Source organism: Python bivittatus, unplaced genomic scaffold (assembly GCF_059951505.1).
Source record: "Python bivittatus isolate LINGU-HERP-01145 unplaced genomic scaffold, Pbiv_v1 ctg000220_np1212, whole genome shotgun sequence".
Lineage (NCBI taxonomy): Eukaryota > Metazoa > Chordata > Lepidosauria > Squamata > Pythonidae > Python > Python bivittatus.
The window spans coordinates 33,929,407-33,956,502 of record NW_028277048.1 but is presented as its reverse complement, the minus strand read 5'-3'; the positions used below and the strand labels follow the sequence as shown (position 1 = coordinate 33,956,502).

The 27,096-nt window shown below is 37.0% G+C and overlaps 1 long non-coding RNA gene across 1 annotated transcript; it reads right to left on the bottom strand.

Moving 5' to 3' along the window:
- Positions 1-983: 983 nt before the first annotated feature.
- LOC112541923 (uncharacterized) lies at positions 984-27,096 on the bottom strand. Its single transcript, XR_015795727.1, has 8 exons — positions 26,991-27,096; positions 26,153-26,300; positions 23,093-23,462; positions 18,261-19,775; positions 10,362-15,306; positions 9,960-10,061; positions 8,906-8,987; positions 984-7,651 (listed from the first exon to the last, which is right to left on the bottom strand). It is a non-coding gene; the product is annotated as an uncharacterized LOC112541923 (long non-coding RNA).

Genomic DNA, 27,096 nt, shown 5'->3' with positions numbered 1-27,096 from the left:
AGTATATCTCTATAGTATGTATTAGCATTGAACAGGTGAAGAACTTTTTCATATTTTGATGTCTTAAATCCATTATAAAATCAGGGCTTTAGTTTCTAGTGTGCAATTTGTACTGTAAACTATACCTCTGCAATTTTTAGAGAATAGGTATAACAGCCTGAATGTTAATTTGAAAGAAGCAACATGAGCAGAGAGATTTGATAAGGTAGGGTAAAAGCAACTGGGAATGCTCTTGAAATGCTTCCGGGTCCAACTCAAGGTGTTGGTTATCACCTTTAAAGCCCTACATGGCATGGGACCAGGTTACCTAATGGACCGCCTCTTCCCCAAGACTTCAACCTGTCCCACTCGATCACACAGAGAGGGCATGCTTCGGACCCCTGCAGTAAGAGAACTTTGACTAGTTCTTTCTCTGCAGTAGCCCCCGCTCTCTGTAATATTCTGCCCCCGGAGGTGAGATTGGCCCCCTCACTCCTGGCCTTCCAGAGGGCTTTGAAGACCTGGTTCTGTCACGTGGCCTAGGGTGGGGAAGGAATACTTCAAGCGTGGGGATGGCTAGCCCCATAGAGGCCTGCTGTCTTCAGCCCCAGATCCTTCATCTTCTTGGACTCTCCTTCTCTTTTTTAGTAATGTTTTTATTTTTTATGTATTTATATGTATTTATGGTTTTAATGTTTTGTGTGAACCGCCCAGAGTCCCCCACTGGGGGGAGATGGGTGGGGAGAAATTTAATAAATACATACATACATACATACATACATACATACATACATACATACATACATACTTGACTCAAACTGATCCTAGATAATGCCTATCACCTCATTTGGCACCTGCCCTTCCAGAATCTAACTCCAAGTAAATATGAGTGACTTTATCCTCCAGATATTATGCAAATTTCTTACAATAGCCTATTGAAGGCAATCCTATAACTAATGAGTATATTTTGCAAAAGAAATGGTCACTGACACCAACTTGGTTTCAAATCTATAAGCCAATTTACTCAAAAAGACTGTAAACAATGCACAAAACAGGATAACAATAGAACGATGATAATAATGTAATAGAAATACAAGGTAAAATTGCAATGCAACAGTAGGAATAACAATCTCAACAATCTTCCTCCAGCCAATCTTCCTCCAGCTATTTCAATCTTCATTTTGTAAAATTAAAAATCATTTTAAAAACAGAACAAAGGTACTTGTGATAACATGCAAGGCTATATGCCTTGTAAACTGGATATTTTACAGGACATCTTCCTCCATATGTCTATCAGCTAAGATCTAGTTAGGATGCCCTCTGCAGAGCAATGCATTTGTAAAGAATTGAGTATAGGGCAAGCTGATGAAAACCATTCTCAATCAAGATGTCCTGGTTGTGGCATGCACTTTCTGCTCACTAACTTTGGATGTCAAGCATTTAAAGTTTTTAGCCCCAGCTTAAGTCATAATGTACCTGTTTACCTAGGCTCTTTGGTTAAGCTGGTGCTGTTGTGCCTTTCTAATCTGGTTTTGTAGTCCCAGATTTAAAGATTTTTTAACATGTTTTCTTTATAGATTTTACTTTTTTTTTAAAAAAAGTATCATTTTTCTTTTTAATGAACTGTACTTCCTGTTGAAATTATGTTCAATGATAAGCAAGCAGTAGAGTCCATTGATTAAAATTTTGGACTCGGACCTGGAGTGCCTACATGTCCCTACTTGTCCACAAAGCTGTCTACACAATTCTGCCCCACTCACTCTCTCACAGGTCAACCTACTTTCATTGTTTTGATAGTAAATTTAGGGAGACTCCAAAGGAAGCCACTCCAAGTTCTCTGAGAGAAGTGGGATACAAATGTGATAGCTAAATACAGATGGGAAATTTTAGATAAATGAACAAACAGATTTATGAAAGTATGATAAGGAATAAGACCTAGAAAGAAGCTAATATAGCACTACTACTGAAAGAGGGTCAAGACCCAGCTATAACTAAGAATTATAGCCCAATCTTTTTGTTAAATAATGACTATAAACTTTTTACATCAATATTAGCAGATAGACTGAAAAAGATTTTGTTGGACTTCATACATGAAGACCAATGTGGCTTTTTACCCAAAAGACAACTGAGAGACAGTGTGAGAATAGTGGTAGACATAGTAGAATATCTACACAACATACAAGAAGCAAGCAGCTCAAAAATGGAAAGATTTACAAATACCTACAGCTGAAGAATGGATGTTGAAATTAATGGAACTGGCAGAGATGGCAAAACTGGCTATTCTGATTGAAGAAAAGACATTGTTGGGTTTTGTTTCTGTTTAGAAACCACTCTTGGACTTTTTACTTGAGACTAAAAAAATGAAATTCTGATTTTCGGATTTGATGACTGATTTATGTTATAACTATAGAAATATTTTGAATTAATCCATTTTATTTTGTTGTTGATGATATAGACTTATTTTGTAATTTTTTAAACATTAGAGTAAGAGGTAGACTTATTATGTAATTTTTTAAATAATAGAGTAAGAGGCAAATGTATTTTATATCTATACCCGTACCAAAGAAGGTTGGAAGGTGTTTTTTTCCTTCTGTATTCTTTTTTGCATTTACATTTTCTTTTTAATTTTTCTATATTTTATCCTTTTCTGAAATTTAGTAAAACTCTTTGGAAGAAAAAAAAGTATGGTAAGAAATAGAGAAGTATTTCTTTCCCCCTATAAAATAAGAGAAGTATTTCTTTCCCCCTATAAAATAATACTATCAGGAACATTTTTTTCATTCCAATGGCATCACAGGATTTGATCTTTCATCACTCTTTGGCATTTCAAAGGAGTCTTCAAAGCTTTCACCAGCCTCCTTTGTAAATCCCATAAAGAGGCATTGTCCAGGATTTCTTGTCGTGGCTGTTCCGTGTCCAGATCCTTTTCTTGATTTGTCTTTTGTATTCTCATTTTGGTAATCTCAATTTTGTTGTCTTCCATGCCTTCAAACTCTGTGATGTCTATGTCAGGTAAAAGTTTTTAACATTTTTTCTCATCATCTTCTAAAAGTTTATCCATTGAAATCTGCATCCTTTCTGAGATAATAGTTATTAAAGTCAAAAGAAAAAAACATCCCCCCAAAAGGCAATGATAACCCCCTTTTGAATTCTTGCCAAAGAAAACTACATAGTCAGCAGCAAAGGAGCATAGTTCATAAATAGTCTGCCATTAATGCTTTTCTAAAAATAATTTTGAAAAAACTTCTTGCTATAAATAATAAATTCATTTCTCACCATGAGGGCAGACATCCAGAACTTAGCCATATATGGATTATATTCTTCACCACCAAATGCATAAAAATGTCTCACTATGTGTATAAAAAAAGCAGTCAATAATTACTTTAGGTACAGCTTATACAATTCATTCTGAAAGTAAAACAAAACTTTTAAAAGAAAGTTACTGGTTTCTGCAAAACCAAAGAATGACCAGGATATGCATCACTGTTTCCAATTGTAAACAAAAGGTTTAATAAAATTGCCCTTCAAGAAAAAAAACTGTGATACAACAATTTTTTTTTTATCTGCGCTCAGTCGTTACTGACCCTGCAGTGACTGCTTGGACGAGTCCTTGCAGTTTTCAAGGCAACTGTTTTTTTGGAAGTGGTTTGCCAGAGCCTCCTTCCTAGGGCAGAGCCCAGCTGGCGAGCGCAGGAGGCGGAGTTTCCGTTGCTTCGCGCCCTTTTCGGCCGCACGCGGTTTTTCGCGCTTACCGGCAACTGCTCCCGACTCCTTTTTTGCAAGGCGCCGCCAGCATTTTTCCTCCCACCGGAGTGAGAGTCCCCATTTATCTACTCACGTGAGTTTTCGAACTGTTGGGTTGACAGGAACTGGGGAGGAAACAGGAGCTCACCCTGTTTAACGCGAAGGCTGGACTCGAACCGCCGAAGCGTCGACCATTTCTGGCTGGCAACTTTCAGCATCATTAAGCCGCTGCGCCACCGAGTCATGTAAATAGCATTGCTTTTTTACAGTGTTTTATTGGTACACATTTGCAATCAATTTTTATTATGGTCACAGACCAGCATATCTGATTTTATTGGATTTATGAAGGGCAGGGAAGAATTGCCCCTTACTGCCCCCTGATAGTTAGGAAATTGGCAGAAAGGTTGGTTAATACAGTTTAGATAGAATTCGAAAAGATAGCAACTCTATAACTGGGAGCTTAACCTGAGGTCAGTTTCTCAAATTTAGGATTAGCCACTGTGGGAAAAAACAGGGTTACCTAGAGTCAGGACTTGGAAGGATATTTCAGTAGTATGCTTGTTTTTAGATATTAATGGGTGAAAAACCTTCTGACAAATAAAGACAGTTGTATATTTCTGGTTTAAAAATTAGGAGAGTAATTATAAAATTTAGGAAAGCTCAAGTTATTGCTTACTCCACTGAAAAAGTGCACTGGGATTAGTACCAAGCCTTTATTTCTACCAATTCCCATTCAGTCTGATGAAACAGAATGTTTGAAAACCTCTGATACAGGAGAAAAAATGTTAGTGAAATTCTCATGGGTAGAGAATTGTCACCCGTGAGAAGAATCTTGCCCTTGAGGACTTATTTGTTGAAGAGAATTCCTCTTTCCCAGGGAGAACTTTGGAGAAATTGTTATCCAAACAAACAAAACTAGGGCAGGGTTAGGGCCTTACAAAATTCTCCATCCAACTACTTTCTCCATAAACATGATGGAGAATTTTGTAAGGCCCTAACCCTGTCCTAATTTTCACAGGAATAGGCTGACAGATAGTACTACATTTTATCTTACCATTAAGAACATTAAAAAAGTTGTAGCTGGAAATGTAGGGATAAAAACAAGTGGATATATCAGATGTGATACAGGCATTATAAATACTGTAAATGAAATCACAGTCACCTAAAATGAAACAAGAAAGTATATCAATGTTTTAACTGGTTAAACCTCTTCACCCAAGTGTCCCTTTCCTTAAAATCTGTGGTGCCTTTACTCCTTAAATTACCACCCCAACTAAAACTGCATCTAAGAAATGTCACTATACCTGCTTATATTTGTCTATTATGATCAGTACTGTCAGTGCTCTTTCTTTTCCTTTCACTCCTGCAGTTAAACCTGCTGTGGAAGACTAGGTATGAATTCGTCACTTTGCAACTTGCCTCAATTGTCATGAACATTAATGGTTGTTGTGACCAAACAACTCTACAAAAGATTGCAAACAGAGAGGGTCCAAATTATTGCTCTATTAGTTCCAAAGCTTGCAGATTAAACTGAGTCATTGGTCTCTTGCTCCTGAATGGGCCAAGAGCTAGAACTACTAAGTTACGTAGGTCTTACATAGAATGCTTTTTTTTTTTATATCTTTATCCCGCCTTTATTATTTTTCTAAATAAGTCAAAGCGGTGAACATACCTGATACTCCTTCCTCCTCCTATTTTCCCCAGAACACAACTCTGTGAGGTGAGTTGGGCTGAAAGAGAGGGACTGGCCCAAAGTCACCCAGCCAGCTTTCATGCCTAAGGTGGGACTAGAACCCATGTTTTCCTGCTTTCCAGCCTGGTGCCTTCACCACTAGAGTTGAAGTCCACACATCTTGACGTTGCCAGGGTTGAGAAACACTGATATAGATTAATAGGAGACCCCAGTGGAGAGAACAATTGAAAGAAAACAAGATAACCACAAAGAAAAAGACAGGCAGGAAAACATTAGAGACACAATCCTTGGAAGGCAATATACAGTAGAAGCTTTGATATACAACTTACACCTAGGTTCTAACTGCTATTCTAACAAGCAATTCCTGTGCTTTACTGCAAAGGGAGACAAGGGAACACAGACTTCCTCCTCTCAAGGCATGTCAGTTAGACACTAACAGGCCCAACTGGAACAATAAAGACAATTCCAGTCTTCAAGATGCTACTTGAGAGTTACACCAAAGAACACATAAAGAAACACACACACATACATACATACATGACACACACATTCAGGAACAGCAGGTAAAGCACAAATACATCAATAAAATAAGTAGCAAGAGGATAAAAACAAATCAGAGTATTCTCTTCACAACTATAAAGATCAAGGAGGGAGATTGAGATCCACAAGGCACTCACACTTACACACATTCACAAACATATGGACTAATGGGGAGCATCTTTGCACAGGTACCACTTGCCTTGGGAATGGAAAAATAGATCATCTTCCTTTTGCAGCTCATGCACGTAAAAACTGGAGGGCCGAGAACAGGGGGAACAAGAGCAGACTCTTCCCAAGTTAATAAAAGGTTTCCAGGGACAGCTGATGACAAGCTTATGCCTATTGCTCTGAATGGCCCAGAATGAGTATGTAGTTCTGGTAACATTATCTCAGACAACTATCTTTTTGCTACATCTCTCCTCGTTTTACCAAGACCCAGCAATTAGCAATACAAGTAGTCCTCACTTAACTATGGTAACTGGGACCGGAATTTCCGTTGGTAAGTGACGCAGTCATAAAGTGCGACATCATGTGACTGCACCACTTCGCAAAGGCAGTTCCAGCAGTTCCAATTGCTGTTGTTAAGCGAATCCCACAATGTCATTAAGCGCGACATCATGTGGTCACCATTTGCAGAGGGAACTGATGACAGAGGGAACCCTCCTGTGGGTCTACCTTTCAAAGCACAACTCCCAGGTTCTAGCAGGCCCTCCCAATTGGTCCAGGAGGCTTCTTGGCCAGGAATATGAAGATATAGACCTCCAAGTCACCTAATACTCATCCAGGCAGAATGCAGGCTTTTCCTAACCACATTATCCCACACAACAGAACAAATAGAATTCTGCACAATGACAGTTCAGACATATGGAGGAAAAAATAGAAAAGTTTATATAAAATTCAGCATGTCACATATTTCTTTAATCTACCTTGAGGGTTATAATTTTTAATTCAGTGTGTTATGTGCATGTTGCCTGTTTTATTTGTTTTTGCCTGGTGGTATGCTAGCCTGGGACTGCTTTTGTTGTGTGAAGTGGGTATCCTTTCTCCCAGACCATCCTGTTTTGTCCTGTCAGTCTTTAAATTAACTGTATGCCAGAAGAAATAATGTGTGATTGTAATATATTTTTAATTATAACATTTGCAAGATAGGAGGATGTTAACCTAGGCATAATTGGTACCACCTACCCTGAGTCTGTTTCACACCCCAACAACCCCACTGGGTATCAGCTACAACTGGTCTAGAATGATGTTGCCTGAATAGTTATGGAGATAGAGTTCCCGTCTCTATTGATTACAAGGCCTTTGTACTCATCTTGAGTAGCCTCTCTTTGCTATTCTTCAATCATTTATTGAAACGCTTATTTGTAATCAAAGACAGAAGCCTACCATTCAAGGCCTGAAACTGGGATTTTTGCTAGTCATTATTAAGTTAGTTATTGATGCCCATAAGGGAAAAGTGTAAACATAAAAATCTATTGAAGGTCACATTTTAAATGCTATTTAAATAGTTAAACTTACCAAATGTAAATAATAAAATGGTCAATTCTTAGCCACTACAGCAGTTATAGTTGGAAACCACAGCCACAGCACTGAAACAAGTAGAACACAATGCAGGGGAATGTCTACTAGAGCTTGTCCACACCAATACGCAGAAGGAAAGAGTCCTGAGATCCTGAGATGAGAGTCAGCTTTTATCTAGCAAAACAAACAAATATCCTTGCAAAGAATGATTAAACTATTCAATATCCTCTTTAATTAAATGATTACATAAAAGTAATATGTGAATGTATAAGAAATAAATATAAGGCAGGGTTTTTTTTTCCTCTGATTCTCATTCATCGTATTTAGACAGCCTAACCAGACTGGCTCATGCTTAGCTGTGAACACATCAAGAGACCCCTCCTCACCCCCTGAATGGCACAGTGCAAATCAGCTGTGATTTCTTTTGAGGCTGCCAGTTCATCACATGATGAGCTAAGGGTCCAGATAAATTTGAAATGGAATTAATTATAAAGAATCCTTCCCGTGGGAAAATGCTTTTGTTTTTAATTCTTTAAAAAAAAAAGACGACTTTAAAAATTGGACACTTGAGGGAACTAGAAGGAACTAAAGATTACAATTAAAGGAGAAAAACACTCCAACTTGATTTATAACTATAGAATGAAGCAAAATGTTTTAACATCAGACATATTGAAGGACATTACAAGAAAATTTTAAGAGTGTCTGCTTCTATAGATAGACTGTGTTTAAAAGATGCTATAGAAGAGGAACAAGTTTTACCTAACAAGATTAACACTAATCTGAAAGTAGATTTAAAAATGACAGGCTACAAGAATGACATGGAAAAAGATGTTACACTAAACATACAAGAGAAACTGGCTGATGTCATAATAATTAAAAGGGACATACAAATAACAAACCTGGATAATCTTCCCATATTGGATTTACAAAAGAATTTTGTGAACCCAATGAATTTGAAGAATTTTGTGAGAAGGGACAAAGAAAAAATGAAAAGAAATCAAGTTCCAGGACATTATTTGAAGGGACTAAAGATAGTGAAAAGTAAAAGGAAGGAATTTAAAGTTGGTTTATTTGATCAAGGTTAAAATAGATATCTTGTTATCTCTGGCAACCCTTAATGGGCTTTTGCTGATATCAGGACTGAAACAAGGCTTTAAGGATTTGTTTATAGATAAGAGATGGGATATGGGAAGAAAAGATCATATGCTGTATTTTAGGAGAAGGTGATAAGTTACTAAAATTGTTTATACTTGTGATGAATAAGGAAATCATTTCTTTATATATTTCTTTTCTTTTTCTTTCTTTTTTATTTTGCTTTCTACTTTTTCTATTCTTTTATATTTTAATTTGTATTACTTTATTGTTGTAATTGTAATTTTTAATAAAATTACTGTAAAAAAGAAAGAAAATTATATTCTGCACCCTTACCTGTATTATTAAGGATCAGAAGTCCAGAGTTTTCCTTGAAATCCAGTGTTTCCTGTTTCAAAGTATAACCCAGGATGAAGCTCTACATAATGCAGGTTCAACCAAAAACCAAAGAAAGCAGTTTAAGTATATAAGGTACTAAAATGATTCCAGAAATTAGAGAACTGTAACAAAAGAGAAATTCAGATTAAGCATAGTAGAGATGCAACATCTGACCAGTGCCATTCTATTTAATTTATAAAGTTAGGCACAATGTGAGCAACATTATTTACAGGAAAAAGGAATCTTTATTAACTCTCTTAAGTTTTGAACTACTGAGGAAAACAGATTGCAGTTCTATTTAAAAGTCTTAAAAGTTTTTACAATTGCTTATATTGCATCATAGTGATACAAAACAAAGCAGGTGTTTCCCACTCAATGATTTTGTATATTTTATAGTTTTATAGTATTTTTATATGAGAAAAGTAGCTGTACTTTCTAATGAAATTTATAATTAACTAATGTGTGACATGAGCAGAGCAACCTTACAGATCAAAAACTCTATTGACAGAATCTGGTTGGCAGACCAAAAGTGAGATAGAAGCACAGCAAGATTTGTCCTAGTTGTTTGTTTGTTTGTACAATTATCTCCTATTCAGATAATAATAAACTCCACTGGTTTGGGAAAATATCCAGGGGTTCATTCATGCCCTCTCTCTGAGGTCACAGTTTGTGCTCCAGCCTTGGAGGAGAAATATTTCATATCCTATAATCCTTGGGCCTGTTATTGGGACCACAGGATGCAACCTTCAAGGATCATTAAGAAACACACACACACACATCAACACCTTTATTTTGCTAAAGATTGGTGGAGGCAAATTTTCATGACAATCATAGCATGCATTTTGGCTTCTCATTCCATAAGAAGACTGTATATTCAACATGCTTTAAATATATAATTAATAAATCACTTTTTTAAAAAAGCACAGGGTTCCCCAGATTTTGCTCTCTCCCTTGAGATTTAAAAAGTGCATTCTTGCAATGGCAAAAGCTTCTTGTCTCCAGACCTCTGTACCTTTCATTGTCACTTTTCCCATCTCTGACAGCAACAGCCGATCCTCTTCCATTTCATCCTTTCCTAGTTCTTCTACTTCCCCTTCATGGGGAACTCCATAATCTAAGACGATTTTCAAAGTGGAATCAGTATGCTTATTTCAGTTGAAGAAACTCTTCATTTTCTAACCTTTCCCCTGCCCCTCCAATCCCTTCTAATTTCTCACCCCTGTCTCTTTACTACACTCATTGCTTAAAAAAAATCTTTCCATTGTTATGAAAGTTCCTCTAGTACCTTATCTCAGATCTTGAAAAAAATGGAAGAGATAATTCCACAGTTCACTGTCTCTCTTCAATTATCACTCCAAAGTTACTTTCTTCTGTACTTCCAGCAGAAGATAGTATAATATTCAGAATACTTTACCTTCATCATTTTTTTCATTTCCTTCTAGTTTCAGGAAGACATCTTCCAGAGTTGTCATAGTAACTCCATAGTTACTATTCCTAGATCTGTCTGTTGATCCATTTCACTGAACAAATCTGAATGTTGGACAAAAATAAATTGCAGGCTTGAGTCTGATTTGTACTTCTCATTTAAGGTTGTAAAAATCCATCACAATTTTGCATAATTTAATTTTTGAATTATAATTAAAACAAGTTAAACTATATGAAAGGCCTTGCTTGTGTTCTAACCTCCTCCCCCCTTCCAATCTCTCACACCCCATTCTAATTGCTACAAAAATCTTTTCATTGTTACTGAATGATCACTTCAGATTTTCACATTTTAAAAATGCTCAATCACAAATATACCATAATCTGATTTAGTTCTCAGGATGGAAAAGGCAAAAGTAGACAAGTGGGAACACTCCTTTCTTTAGTGCTCTTACTGTTAGAAAAGAGAATTAGGCAAAATAGTGAAACTATGTAAAGTTTGTTCACTGAACGGTCACCAGGTGAAAATGAAGGTAGACTAGTTTAGCAGTATCGGTGATTTATCTCTTCCTAATAGAAAGGGAGCCAATATAAAGATTAGAGAAGAATCCCATTTTAATTATATTAAAAAACTGATCTTAGAATTGTGTATTAACTTCTGATTTACTGTGAAAACCAGAGGACCATCTAGGCTTTGCAATGTATGCAATGCTTTTTTTATATTAGATTCGTTCATTTATCTTGCTCTGTCTTTATGTGTGTGTGTGTGTGTGTGTGTGTATATGCATGTATGTATGTATGTGTAGATAGGCTGTCTCTTTAATTACTGATCCTTTGCTCTAAGGTGAAGTGTTTTTATTTGGAGGATCATTACCTTTACACAGCAATCCTTAAGATATCAGCTTTAAACATGTTGGTGTGAGACATGAATACTCATTTTGGTTGCACATATCAAAAGTTAAACGAGCAATACATATCAATACCATATCCAGAATCATAAACCATTAAACCCAAATGAATTTTCCATTCATATTATGTCATGAAACAGCCTCAGTGAAGCTCTGTTCTCAGTTAGTGCCTGTAAGAAAGGATAATAAAACAAACATAATTTATGGGTTGGTTAGAACTGATTTACTGATTGTTTTCCTTGCTTGAAAACCATTTGGTTGGGATGTGTATTGTGAGTTATACAGTAGTAACTACAGTAAGGATATGAGGGAGGGTCTTCAAAAAGGAATAAAGTCTTCAAAACTGATTGAAATAAATAAATGTTAAAGTGTGCTCTATTTAGTGCATTTTTATTTTGTCTTGTCTCTAAAAGGGGCTAGCATGGGAGATGTTCTCTCCTAATTTTATCTCTAGAACAACAATGCGGTTTGGTAGGTTGGACTGAGAAATAATAACTGCTCAGAGGAGAATCAACATGGGTCACCCTGATCCAAATCCTACACCCTATCTTTAACCACTGTGTTAAACTGATTCAAAGTTTCCTCTTACCCATGAATAGATAAATTATTGTCTGAAGTATCTAAAATAGTACATCTAAGATTTTTGCTAAATTAGGACACATCCTAATTTGGATTGTGAAAATGGATATTTTACAAATACACAGGGAGTTGTTTTTTTTTAATAATAGAATAGTTCACATTCTATTATTCTAGTTATTTCAGGATATTCATTGTCTAAAAATAAAGTATAAATTATAGAGAAAAATGGTTAGAATTGGGGGAAAATATTTATGCTCAATCTGGACCAGAACACATTAGAGTTTTCTTTCAGCCTCATTTCTTCTATTGTCTTATTAGACTGGTAGAAAGTCTACCATTCAATGTGACTTAAAAATTCAAGATTTATACATGCCGTAACTATAATATAAGTAATCATATGAAAAACAAGATGAATACACTTTCAGCAATTATCATATACAGCAGCTCCAAGCATTTTGAGGCTTCTGCATTATAACGCCTGAATGAATCTTCCTTTAATTGAAATTGAATCTTTGCCCTCAAAACTAAGTTAAACCCAATTCAAATTCAAGTCTGATTCATACAGGCCAACTAACTAATATGGTCTTAAAAGCCTTCATGTATTTCTATAATGAGAAATATATACTATAGTATATTCATTCTGTAATAGTGAAATGTTTTTATTTTGTACCTGAACTATTTCACTGTGAATAAAAGACATTTTGACTTCAGAAAATTATTTTGAAATAAATCTTCTATATTTAAAAATCCATAAGATATTGTAACTCAGGAAGTAACAATGTGCTTCAAGGCGTATGGCACAGCTTCCTACAGTATTCAGATATTAAATTAATTAATCAAAACCAAATCACACTAAAAATATTTTTTTTTTCTCAGCCTTTTCATTTAAGTTTAGAACTGTAATCTGTGCACAGATTATTAACATGCTTCTGTGCGGTATATGATCATTGCTGAAAGTGTGTTAATCTTGTTTTTCATATGATTACTTATATTTCAGTTTTCTAATGTAAGTAACAGATGTGCTTTTTTTATATTGTGATTTCTTATGTTTTAATCTCTATAGCACCCAAAGAACAAAACAGAAGATAAAATATTTCTTCTGGTGTAGTAAAATGATAACAGCAAAAGATGGGTTACATCCTCTGTTCTCCAAGAAGGCTGACATCATGTGACTTCAACTATCTGGGCTCTTTAAGAAAACAGCAGTTAAAATCATTTTTATTTATTCAACTTGATAATTACCTGGAAATTTATTCACATGTACTAAAGGCAGGATATATCTCAGCTCATTTTCACATTGTTCTGATAATTTCACAGTAGGCATGTAGTGTTTAACCAGTGATGTTGTTCTCTCAGGATGACAAATCTCATTTATATACATTCTGTTCATGTTAAACAAACATTTAGGCAGGCAGCAATGGCTAAGTCTTGCATTTATTTACAGTAAACCCTTGAATTTATGGATCTCAGTTTTGATTTTTGTTGATTACTTTCTGTTTTTGTTGTAACCTTATGTAAGCCATCCAGGGTCACAAACTGCAAGATGGGCAGCTATATAAATTGTTTAAATATATACATGCACATATAAAATATGCATGTGTAAAACACTATTCTTATATGCTTCTAACATGCATAAATTATATAAAATATGGGAGGGAGTCTTGCTCACCAGCCCAGCAACACGTTTTTCTATACTCCTGCCCTTTTAATTTTATATTATTTTTAAATAGTATATTTTAGCTATTTTTTTCTTTAGATAGCTCAAGTTAAAATAAGTATATTTGGTTATTGTAGATTTTAAATTAGATTCTTACTATTAGATTATTTTAAAGATATTCACAATTTTTTACGATGAGATGATTGTGGAGTAAAAGTGTCCAAGTCGATTTGACCAATATAGGAAAAAGAAAGACGCGACATGGAATTAGTCCGGGCTCTCTCTCCTCTTTAAAATCTGCTAAACAACCAAAGATAGAAGAACATTTTACATGAAAGAAAACTAAGTAAAGCAAATCTTCCTCCCACTTCCAACAAATTTGCAGCCCTTGAATCACTTGAATGGGACTTACAAACAGAACTGGAAAAACAACAACTGTTAGAGCTTTCATTATCTGTCAGGGAAGAGCTAAATGAACATTTGGACTCCCTTTGGGCTCTCACTGTATGTCTCCAGTACAATTTGCTAGTTCACCTAATAACTTCAAGGGAAATAAAAATGAGTTTAAAAATAAGATACAAAATCAGAATTTCCTTTTTCATAATGGTATTTTATAGACAAATTTACATGATCAATTCCAAAGTACACCTGAAACAAAGAACTTGCAGAAAGGCAGTCTTCTAATTATCATATCACAATATGCTTACCAAGCACAAGCTTGTCAAAATAGAAAGCCAGCAGCATATATAAAACACTATCAGAAAGCAAGAAAAAAATGATTCAGACACTATATGTGACAAACTGAAGGATCCTCCATATTTTGAAAACAAAGAACCTGTATGAAAAGGGCAAAGTCTACATTGTCACAAGTAAACCCACCTGTCAGGGAAGAATAAATATTTGAAATCTAACTAAACCTTTAACAAATCAAACTTTAATCCCCTAGAAACTTAAACATGAACTCAATCTAGTGAAAGAAGGAATGGAATGGAATCAAAAGCCATTTTGTATTTATGCAGAAATATTTGTAGATTATTTATCAGAATACAGGTAGTTCTCAATGACTGTTTGTTTAACAATGGTTTGAAGTTATGATGGCCTTGGAAAAAGTGCTTTATGACCTGTACTCGTACTTACCACCATCGCAAACGGTCACACCACCACCTGTAGTCACATGATCACAATTTTCTATGACGGTCATTAAGTGAATCACTGTGGCCGTTAAGCAAATCACATGGTCATTAAGCAAATCACATGGTCATTAAGCAAATTCCAGGAAAAACATCCATTGGGGAAGTTGGATTTGCTTAATGACCACACGATTCGCTTAACAACCATGTGATTTGCTTAACAACTGTGGTGATTCACTTAATGGCCATTGTAAAAAATGTTGTAAAATGAGCTCCAGTCACATGACAATTCGCTTAGTGACCAAATCGCTTAGCAACCTAAATTCCGGTCCCTATTGTGGTTGGATAACAAGATCTACCTGTAGAAATAGAAAGACCTATAGCAGAGTGGTGGCTAGAATCTCTCCATCATCATATATCAGGAATGTTCTACCATACTTAGGAGGATGGAATTTAAATGCCAGATACAGCATAGTACTCAACCTTTGAAAGCACAGCACCAAAAGCAAATGTGCAGAAATTAATTAATTCCAAAGCTGCAGGCATGATCTTGTATGAGGTTGTGGTGCTAAGGGGTCCAAAACAAAGAATGAAGAGGAAGACATCAAAGCCAGTGGTTTGAGGCTTCTTTAGGAGAGAACTCATCATGAAACAGAAGCATATCTAGAAAAGAGAAAACTGCCAGTTTAATATGAAATATTTTCTTTACTAATATCCAAGATCCAATACAATCAGTGAAGTAGCCAATAAGTCTACATGTTCCTTTTTTTTCCTATATATATCTACAGGAGAAAAGTCATCTGCATATACAGTGCATTCAGAAAGTATTCAGACCTCCTTCACTTTTTTCAATTTTGTTATGTTGCAGCCTGATACTACAATCGGTCAAATTCATTTTTTTTTCATTAATCTTTAATAAGATTAAAATATTATAAGATATTATAATTTTATAAAATCTTATAATATTTCAAATGTTATAACGTTTTGTGTCATTTTGTAAATCCCCATACTAATCAAAGACCAAAGGCAAGTTTACACTTTTTTTTCCTTTTTCTTTTTTGCCTAGGGTCTTTAGTCCCTCTGGTATCCAATTTCTGATATCATAAAGTCCCCAATCTCTGTTATAACTTAAGATAGATGAAACAATTTGGTTCCCACGAAAAGCTGTTTATTTTACATAATCATTTCCAAAACCTTATAGTAAAAGTCTCAATATTCCAAATTTGTCTGGACCCTTAATTCATTTATAAGTCCCTGTGGTCTCCTCACAAGGAGCAGCCATCTGGAGCACATGTGGGTAATTTCCTGTCCTTTCTTTGTCTGGAGAGGTTCTGAACAACCAGCCTACTCACCAGTGCTTCGGTCTTCGTTGCAGTCATCATCTCTGCTCTCTCGGATCTGTGTTTAGTTCGCCATACCTCCCCCAGAAGTCCAAACTCAATACATTTTCTTATATAAAGTCAATAAACCACACATTTCCAAAATGTATCCTCACTCCAAATGTTCGTAATATTTTGAAGTTCTAAATTAACTGGTCTAATTTTTGAAACAGGATACATTGAAAGCTGGATTTCCAAGTTTACTGGAGTGCTACTGTGTAATGACCTGCCTTGCACAGCTTCCAATGGAAGCAACTCCCCTTGACACCATTGTGGATTCAAAGGAAGGTTTGTTTATTGAGGATTGGTTTACAGGTCGAGAGCATTGCTGAGACTGAAGCCGACGCACACCAAAAGTTACACTTATCCCTTTTCCCCATGGCACCTCCCCCCTTTCTGTCTCTCAGGTTGTCTCGTGCCTGTCCCTGATGATCTCCTGGTCTCCTGCTAGAACTAGACGACAACCCCTTGACACCTACCAGTTCTCCCCTCATCCTCTTAGTATTATAATGGCAGGACTGAAGCAAGCAAGCTAGCAGGACGGTTGCCTGATTGCAGAGGTTCTGACATACCATTTCGATCCTATTTAGATTTTATGTACTAATAAAGGCAAGACAGTATTATTGGGACAGGAGAGGGAAGTGTAGAAGAAAAGGAATCACCAAATTCAAGATTTAAATGGTCGACGCTTCAGCGGTTCGAGTCCAGCCTTCGCGTTAGCAGGGTGAGCTCCTGTTTCCTCCCCAGTTCCTGTCAACCCAACAGTTCGAAAACTCACATGAGTAGATAAATGGGGACTCTCACTCCAGTGGGAGGAAAAATGCTGGTGGCGCCTTGCAAAAAAGGAGTCGGGAGCAGTTGCCGGTAAGCGCGAAAAACCGTGCGTGGCCGAAAAGGGCGCGAAGCAACGGAAACCCCGCCTCCTGCGCTCGCCAGCTGGGCTCTGCCCTAGGAAGGAGGCTCTGGCAAACCACTTCCAAAAAAACAGTTGCCTTGAAAACTGCAAGGACTCGTCCAAGCAGTCACTGCAGGGTCAGCAATGACTGAGCGCAGACAAAAAAAAAAAAAAAAAGTTCCAGGGCCACCGACTGTGTTAAAAACCTCTGCTAATCAACTCTTCCATTTCTCTATAATGCTGTGGTTTTGCCCTCTCTAATATTGTTGGATCAATAAACTATATTAAACTGGAAACATGGCAGGAAAATGGTTGACAGACGCTTTAAAGGTTTTTTTTAAATAATGATAAACTGCAGAGAAGCTTATGAATTCTCATCTGTCTTCCTTGCTGAAACACAGGGGAGTTGCTTATATATTTTTCTGAGAAGAGGAACTGCAACTGAGCCAAATACAGGTTGAGGTGGCTGTAAGCTTTTTTTCTACATCCTCCCAGCAGGTAACAATACTTGCTCAAACTTGTGAGTTTGAAAAAGTTAAGGAGGTTCAGACCTGGTTAATGCAGGAACAGGAGACAACTAGATAATCCCATGGTGGTAGGTTAGAGCAGAAAGTCAAAACAAATCTTGGAAGAAAGCAACAGCAAAGCATTTCTGTATGCTTACACGAAAACTAGGTGGATGTGTCGTGTAGTCATGAGGAATCAAGTTTAATTTTCATTCTACATTAATGTCTCCTATCCCCATTAAACCCTTTAAATTAGTATCCAATGCATATTATTTTACTACATTTCATACTTTAATTATATGTTATGTGGAAAAGTTTTTTTTTTCTCCTGAAACTCTCATCATTAAAGGACTCATTATGAAGTATAAAAGACTTCCTGAAAAACTTGGAATAGGAGGATACTAACCTCTTGTCTGCAAATGGGCTTGTGAGCCACAGAATATAGGACTAAACAAGTTTTTTTTGTTAGGTCAACCAGCAGCATTTTGGTGTGGAGTTCTTGGTGCTCTCTGAGCTTGGTTGTTTGGTTTCAGTCATTTCATTACCCAACTAGGTCTGATCCTGGTTAGCTTTATCAAGATGGTCACGGTCAGCTAGGTGCTGCCATATGCAGCGAGGCCAAACGTGTTATAATCTCATTTTAAAAAATATTACATTATTTAAATATGCATCTGTAGAATTGATATAAAGAAGGAAGTATTTTTCATATGTTAGAAGTATACACTTAATGATATATAAGGCTATAGAACAGCAAAAGCCCAAATTGGCATCTAAATTTCCTGTAGACATATAGGTATCTAGAAACTGGAACATAAGCACACAAACATCTTAAATTACCTATATCTCCAATATATTCACTTGGGTAAACCATTTTATAGAAACATCATCTTGAAATACAACTCCAATCATGTCTGTTCCCTCCATTTGTGCTGCTTCCATGGATTTTTCATCTTCTATCACTTCTGTCTTTACACCTTTAGCACAGAAATCTGGTTAATATGTGGAATCACATACAGGAGGGACACAGAAAATGTTGTATTGTCTAGATGTTTGACTAGGTGCATCAACCTAGCATTCCATGAAGATATCAAAAGATAGGGACTTGGCAAAAGCATTAATTATATTTACCAAAAACTATGCTTATATTAGTATACAGGTAATCCTCGTTTAGCGACCACAAAGAGAAACATGATCATTAAGTGAAGCAATCACTAAGTGAAACTGAGACTGTGATCTTTCTTCAGCTTTCCTTTGCTTTACAGACCTGTGAAGGACGTAAATGTGAGGACTGGTTGTAAAGTTACTTTTTCATCACCATTTTAACTGAAAATAGTCACTAAGTGAGAATTACCTGTAATTAAAAGAGGATAAGCTACAGATAGACAAATGGAAACTTGGGGGTAAAAGGACAATCTGGTCCAAAGGCATCTACCCTTAAACACAATAATGCCAAAATAACAGTAACGTGTAGGATCACCACAATGCAAGATCCATCCTTTCATACTTAAATCACAGTGTCACATACAAGTATATAACAGGTGGAGTTTGTATCACAATATATGTATTGTGACTTGCCCTCCCTTGTCACCCCTCTAAGATTTCGTTCTCAAAGGCTATCCATTCAGCTATCAATAGATCTGAAAGATGCGCTCGCTCGCTCTCTCTCGCTCTCTCTGAATATACACACACATGAATGAATGAATGAATGAAGCCAATTGATGGATCCAACATTATAGTTTGGGCCTGTTCAAAATCTAATTCTTGTTTAAACAGGTTGGTAGGCAAGGCAAAAAGCATAAATAGAAGTGAGCTTCATTTTGGGTCTTGAGAGTAATTAGAAGGAAGAAATTAATATTTCCAAATATACAGTTGCATTTCAAGGATATAGTTTCAATTACAAGTGGAAATTTATTCCTAGCATCATACAAATTGGGTTTAGAACCCTTTTCCACTTCACTTGAGCTTTATTTTTTGGTACAACTAAGTTGGAATAGGAAAGCACTCTTGGAAAAAGATATTTAAAAATCTAAGTAATCTACACAATGCTTAATTTCTAAGAAAAATGCTAGGTACATCTTAATCTGCCTTGAAAATAACACATTGATAGTAAAACGCTTTTCCTTCAGAGACAAATGTTACTTGGTGTTGAAAGAAAAGAAAAGTATACCTTTCAGGATGGAATTTTTTTCTATTTTGTCAGCGCTGTATTTGGAGCATGAGCAATTTTAACTCCAGCAAAGTTCAAGGAAAGTTTCCAAGGGCAGCCAAGGGTACTTCTTGAGGAGGCACATTGTATATAAAAAGTGTCAATAGTGCCATCGCAGAGAGAACAGCCAAGGATGAGAACCATTCCTGGAGGTAACAAATCAGAGATAATCTCATCTTAGCAAGGTAATACAGTATTATTAATTGGCTCAGAGGCATATGGTTGGGGACTGCTAATTAACGTTCAGCATTAAGAACTAAGACTGATGACCCTGCAACTATGCAGAGATGCACACTCTCATTTAATGCTCTCGTGTACATACATATAATTGAACCCTGTGAATATGCTTACACACACAAAGATGCAGAACTGGTAGAAACATTTCTTTCTACTTGGTTTCCCCATCTTCACATCACTCCTCTCACACAGGAACACTGAACACCACACGCTAGTGGGTGGTAAAGGACAAGGGAGAAGAGAAGAGAACTTAAGAAGCTTCTTTTCAAAGTTGCACTAACTGGAATTGGAACTTCACTTTAAAAACTTAAAGAACAAATTAAACAAAAAGGTGTTTTGTTAAATATTTTATACCGGTGTATGTTTTTCTTCAATAAATCCCTTATTTACATCTTCCCATATTATGCAGAAAGGAATTCTTTTAAGCAAGTGGCATGCACCCTCTTTATTTATTTGCCATATTTGGTAACTACCCCAAGCATTTGACTAGGTGTGTACAACGCATGCCTGCAAAGAACAAAGTAAAAAAAAAAAAAAGACAGACAAGAACGGTATGAAAGAAAACCAGTACAGCATACCAAAACATGTACAAACAAATGCACAGATGAATGCCCATCTGGAACTAAAAACCTGATGGAATAGGAAGATTATAACCATCTTCCAGAATATAAGAAGGAAGAATACGGCTTGAGCTTCTGGGGAATGCATGTTCCATAGTGCAAGGCCACCTGCTGCTTTGTCCAGGCCCCCCCAAGAAGAGACTCAGCAGAACCTCTTAAGATGATTGGACAAGACAGATGGCGCCGACTTTGGCAGGCGATTGAGGAGTCAGCTATTGTATAATGAACTGCTTCAGTGTTCAGCCAAGGTTTTTATTTCATTCAGCATTTTTTAGCTTTTAGCTTGTTTTGACTTTAAATTAATAACTTTTTTTTTCAAACTATGGAGGTCCTTCAGGCATGAGACAACCATACTATTGTATGTTTGTGTGTTCAGCAGTTGTTCCACTCAAGCCATATTAGGAGTAGAAGAAATAGTTAACAATCCACAATAAAATGTTTCGGACCATCTCAGCCAGGAATACAGGTAGTCCTCACTTAGCAACCACAATTGGGACTGGAAACTCCATTGCTAAGCAATGCAGTCACTAAGCAAAACATCACATGACCGCACAGATTTAGTGTCACTTCCCATTCATTTGTTAAGTGGATCAACGCAGGTCATTAAGACATCACGTGACCACAACTTGCGATTTCACTGCCGGCTTCTCCATTGACTCTGCTTGTCGGAAGCTGGTTGTGAAGCACAGGACTGCGGATGCTGCAATGGTCATAAACGCCCACTAGTTACGAAGTGTCCAAGTGTCAATCATGTGACCACGGGGACGGTGCAATAGTTGTAAATGTGAGGACTGGTCGTAAAGTTACTTTTTCAGCACCATTGTAACTTCAAACTATCACTAAACAGGGCAGTTGTTAAGCGAGGTCTACCTATACTCTTCTTTTCCTTTGGCAGCCTTCAGTCCAAGACCTATCTAAACATTAAGGTCTTCATAAACAGAAAAGGCAGGAAGAAAACAGGATGCATTTCCCATACCTTGCTGACACTTTGCACTTCTGTGTAACCTTTCTGAACTAGATTCTCTCTTGTTTTAATAAAAGAAGGCACCAAAGGATAAACAGATGGATAACTAGCTTAGAATTCCTATTCCAGATGGCCCTGGAAGCTTCAACAAGGTGGAGAGGATCAGCAAAGTGCAGGTGATTTTTTTCTCTCCAAATAGTCTATTATAAGCCTGGGCAACAGTAATATTCCCTCAGCTTTATTTTGCATGTGTATGGGAACATTCTTCCTGTTCCATGAAGGGTTCCAAACATACAGTAGACCATTTTTCTTTCATTGACACAGTCCGCTATGTTCAGACTGTAAAACAAAAGCAAGTCCCTATTTTGATTCTTATAAAGAGTTTTTCCTCAGCCCCAAAACAATGCCATTCAATAACTCTGTTGAGCAATGAACACAAAGCAAGCTATTCTTATTGCAGTTGTGGCCATTTTCTTAACTTTATCTTTTAAAAGGGAGAAAGAAAACCAGGAGAAAACAAACAGCACTGGAGCTCCTTTTTAAAACCTCATTTACCATTTTACTCTCGCCTGAAAACTCTGCATTCTCATTCTCCATTTCAAAATTATGTTTTTCTACAAGAGCACAGCAGTCTGTTGACACACACTTCTTTGTCTTATGTGCTGTTTCTGCATTTTAAATTTTGCTCAAAGCCAGAAAGGTGCCTGTAAAGAAACCTTGACACTGTGGCAGACACAAGTTAAACATAGCAACTCCCCTCCCTTTCCTGCTCACTGGGCAATGTCTGTGCGTCTATTTATTTTCTAAACAGATCAATATAAGTTAAAGCCATGCAGGGTTTTGATTTTGCATTTTTGGAGCACATTTCTTTTTTCTTAGCTAGTTATAACACCAAAGAGTGAGAAAGGAAATCATCAGATACCTGCATGGTATCCCTTTCTACTTGCCAGCCCCTAACACTATTTCCAAAGCTCTAGGAGGAGATCCTTGTTTAGAACTGTTCCAGTTATGACTAAACAACACATTCATACATTTTTAAATGGTGTAATTAAAGAAAATCCCAATATTTCAAAAACAGTTTGTAAACCACTTCATTGGAACAGACTGAAGCAATGCTGTGCATGTATATATTTCCCTAAGCAGATCAATGAGTTAACATCGTGCAGGCGTTTACTACTTTGTTTCTTAGCTAGATACAACCAGCAGTGAGAAGGAATAGTCAAGAGAGAGAGAGAAAAATAATCTAAGTTTGGCATTCCTCTCAAATCAGGGGTATCTAGTAGTATTTCCAGATGTCTAGGTGGAGGTCTTTACTCAAAGCAATTGCTCCAATTGTGCAAAAACAAAATAATGTTTGGCTTGTTTAATTAAATAAAATCCTTCCTGTAAGCAACTTCAAAAGCTTACCCAGTTTAATGATATGCAGGTGTACTCAGAACTAAATGAGATTTTCTGTGCAAGTTGGATTGAGATGAGTCAAGCAGAATCATTTTTAATAAGTTAAATTACATATAACTTGATGTCTGAATATTATTCTGAGTAACTGTGTTTCTCTTTTTTATCAATTCAAGCAATAACTAGGATACTTGTTTGCTTTAGTCTACAAAGAAGCAGTAAAAAAAAGTAAGAAGAACATGTTTACCTTAAGTAATTGGCTTAAGCTGGAATCTCAGCAGAAGAATTCATAAACAGCTAGGTAATAATGGAGTTGTCCCTTGTTTGAAATGGGAATGTCTTTCTGTCTACAACAGCTCTTTCTGTTACTTCAAGCCTTCATTCCTTCAGTCCATTCACATCGCCAAAAGAGCCAAGGACTTTCCAGACAACTGTGATATTCTTGTTTCCCCAGTGCTTCCCCTCTTCCCAATTTTTCTCTCAGGACAGCTCAGAGGATCTACTTGGTGCAAATGTTGCATCAGTATGATGGAAGATGAAATTATACTTCTAGAGTGCAGGAGAGCTAAACAACTTTTCAGATTTACAGTCTTTTCTGTGCCAAACTGAAAAAGAAACTGAATAAAAAGGATTCAAAACATTTAGGAAATTTACAAACCTTAACTACAGGACCATCTACAAAAACAGTGGAAAAATATCAATGAAAAAAAAAAAGACAAGGCCAAAAATAGGTCAAGCTCTATATTCTGTTCAATATATTCTGTTCAAGTGGAATCTTCCATTTATTGTATTTGTTTGGCAGAAATAGGGATTTGGGTGAGTTGTCTCCCTTCAAGATACACTTTGGAGAAATGGACATACAGAGACAGAAGAGAACAGGCATCTGAAATATTATTGTGCAAGCCAGGAAAATGATTTCAACAAACTGGAAGATAAAATGCAGTTTGGGACTGAGATTGCTGTTGCTAAGTGATGCGGTCATAAAGCATGATGTCATGTGACCACATCACTTAGTGACGGCAATCCAGGCAGTCCAGTTGCCCTTGTAACCCCAAGACGTGCAGAGTCATTAAGCGGGAAGCAGTGGGAATCCCAGGTAAGGAGCGCGGGGGTGCTGCGGGGGGGGAGGTGCTACATTGTGAAGGCCGAGAGAAGGAGGGCACGGCACAGTCATGCAAAGGGAGGCTGAGAGAAGGAGGGCATAGTGTGGTGCAAGCACAGGGAGGCCAAGGGAAGGAAGGCGTGGGTGAGTATGAGTGCAGGGAGGCCAAGGAAAGGAGGGTGCGGCATGGTGTGCAGGAAGGTGAGGGTGGGACTTGTGACTTGCAATCTTCCCTGCTGGTTTCCCCATTGACTTTGCTTGTGGGAAGCTGGTCGGGAAGGTCGCAAATGGCGATCACGTGACCGCAGGACACTGCAACTATCATAAGTGCGAGCTGGTTGCCAAGCACCCGAATTGTGATCACGTGATCACAGGGGCACTGTGACAGCTGGAACTTCAGGGACTAGTTAAAGTGCCACTCGTTCAGCATCATCGCAACTTCAAACAGTCACTGAACAAGTGGTTGGTAAGTAAGGGCTACCTGTAATTACTTATGGCATCTCTTTGTCCACTAATGTGTGGAAAGTTGTCATGGGCTGTAATAATAATAATAATAACAATAATACATCTGCAGAGCACTGAAGGAAGGCAGAACAGTATTGAAACAAAAAGTTAACATACCCTAATTATTAATATTAGCTTTAGGAATGTAGATTCCACCACAAATCATAGAATCCATTGCAATGGAAAAGAAATGTGACTTCCATTGCATCTAAGTGAGAGGCTGTGAGAATAACCTTGAAAGACAGGAGGAAGATCTGCAGCCTAGACAACAGTCTGATAAATGAAATCTGAGTCCAAACCAGAAATGTAATTTGAGAAAACATCTCAGAAGAGACCATCCCTAATTCTTTGGAAAGTAAAGGCAGGGGAGGGGGGAAGCACTTTCAGATTTGCAAGATTCTGTTGCTGTAACCTTACAATAAAAGTAGTATTAATATTCATGATTTTGGTTTCCTGGTCTGGACTACCTCAAAGAGCTGACAAAGGTAAACTACGTGTTCATGACTCACTTCTGTATCTGGGCAGAATGTTGCCTTGGCATAGAGGAACCTACAGGGAAAATGCCATCCAAACCTACTTCTTCAGCAAACCAACCAAAATATTTGCAATGACTGGGGATTCTGTGGCTAGAATTCAGGGCTATGCATAGCTGATGACATTCAACCACATCATTCTGAGAAGGAAAGGGTGGTTATAAATATGATTGGAAGCTCTGATAAGACAAATGTTTTCTATCTGCATGTCTGACAACTTTAATAGCATTGTTCTATTCATTTGAAGAATGTGAGAGCTTCCTTCTCTGCAGCTATCAGAGTCTTGGCTTGCAGGTTCTTTATTTCTTTTTTTTTCCTTTAACCTCTTCCATTCATTTTGAATTCTGTGCGTACTTTCTAAGTTTAGATTTGTCTTATGCACTGCTAAGTCACCCAGATTTGATAAATCTCTACCAATAGAAAAGAAAAATCTCTAAATCTCTCTAAATCTCTATACAGTAGCTTTACTTGAACTGCCCAGGTGATACTTCTATTGGTATTGAAAAGATCTCTCAAGATATAATTCATCCATTTCGCCATTTTCAGTTGTTCAGATATTGAGAGCACCATATGAGCAGTAAGCTCCTTCATTTAGATCAGAAGATTAAGCAACAGCCTCTTGAAAATGAGTGGAGATTGGAGTAAGTTTTGGCCGCTCGTCATCCTCTAAAAATTCAACTTTGTCATCATAGATAGGGCACAGTTTGCTACCTGGCACAGAACTAAATAAGTGTTTCAAATTTATTAGGCATAAATTGCAAGGTATTTACCTGTTTGTGTGTGAGAGCTCTCTCCCTTGGGGACAATCAAATAGATTGTCAAATTATTGCATAAATGTTTGGCTTCTTCCTTCTGTAGTTTAGCTCTCTTAAACATACAGTTCTTCCTGTACATCTTCTTGGCATTCAATTCTTTAGTTGTTCTATTTGCCGTCACTGAGGATCTAATAGATGTTTTAATTGATTTAGATATTTTAGATGCCCTAACTCTTGTTCTAGGTTACTCAATAGGGGTTTTTTTACCCAACTTAATAAATTTGTCCCCAAGGGAGAGAGCTCACACACACTTGTCACCAGTATATTGGAATCCTATCCTGTCCTACCCTACCCTACCCTACCCTACCCTACCCCACCCTACCCTATCCTTTAAAAAGAAATGTTTCACTCACTTTAAGAAGTCTCCAGTCCTATATTGGTTTGCTGCCAATAAATCCAATAAGGTAACATGTAGATATAAAGAAGAGTCTCTCAGTTTATGCAAATTGTCAGTTCCTGAAATTCCAGTGGTAATAAAATGAAGATGCCGAATAGAAGCAACTAAATTTAAAAATCATTTAGAAAAAAAGCACAAGACTGAAATATTTCAAGAATATATTTAAATTATTTATTGTTTAAATGACAATTAAATTAGTTACAGGCAACTCTTCCTGTTTTATAGCCTAAAGCTACTTTAGCAATTTGGAGACTGCCCAACTCCTGATAACATTTAAAAAAAAAAAATACCCAAAAAATCATAAGTGGCCTGAGGACAGACATATAAAGAAAAACCCAATCAACCGGGGTTCCACCCTCAACCTAACCCAAGGGCAGGGAAAATAGCCAGATCTTCAGTAGCTTTCTTAACATCATCAGGGTGGGAGCCATCCAGATCTCTGGGTGGATATCACTTGGAAGGGTAGGTGCCACAACAGAGAACCCATACTTTCTGGGTGCCACTAGATGATATTCTTTCATTTATGGCCCCCGAAGTGCATCCATTCTGCCTTTATCAGATGAACAGAAACAGCCAGAGACAGGCGCTCTCTCAAATAACATGGCCCTATGCCATAAAAGGATTTATAGGTGATAACCAAAACCTTTAATTGCACCTGGAAGTCTACTGGCAATCAGGGCAGCTCAGAGAACAGCATTATAATCAAATATTAATTATCAAACATGCATACAAAATGTGCTAATTAAAACTATGTTAAGCATTCTATCAAGCTGAAGATAAATGTTAACAGTTACCTTTCTTGACAGCCTGCTTGTGGAAACATCTTTAGAGTATTCACAAGTTCCCCTTGTCCTATTCCCTTTACTTTTATTTGCAGCAAATACGTTTTCCCAGATTTGC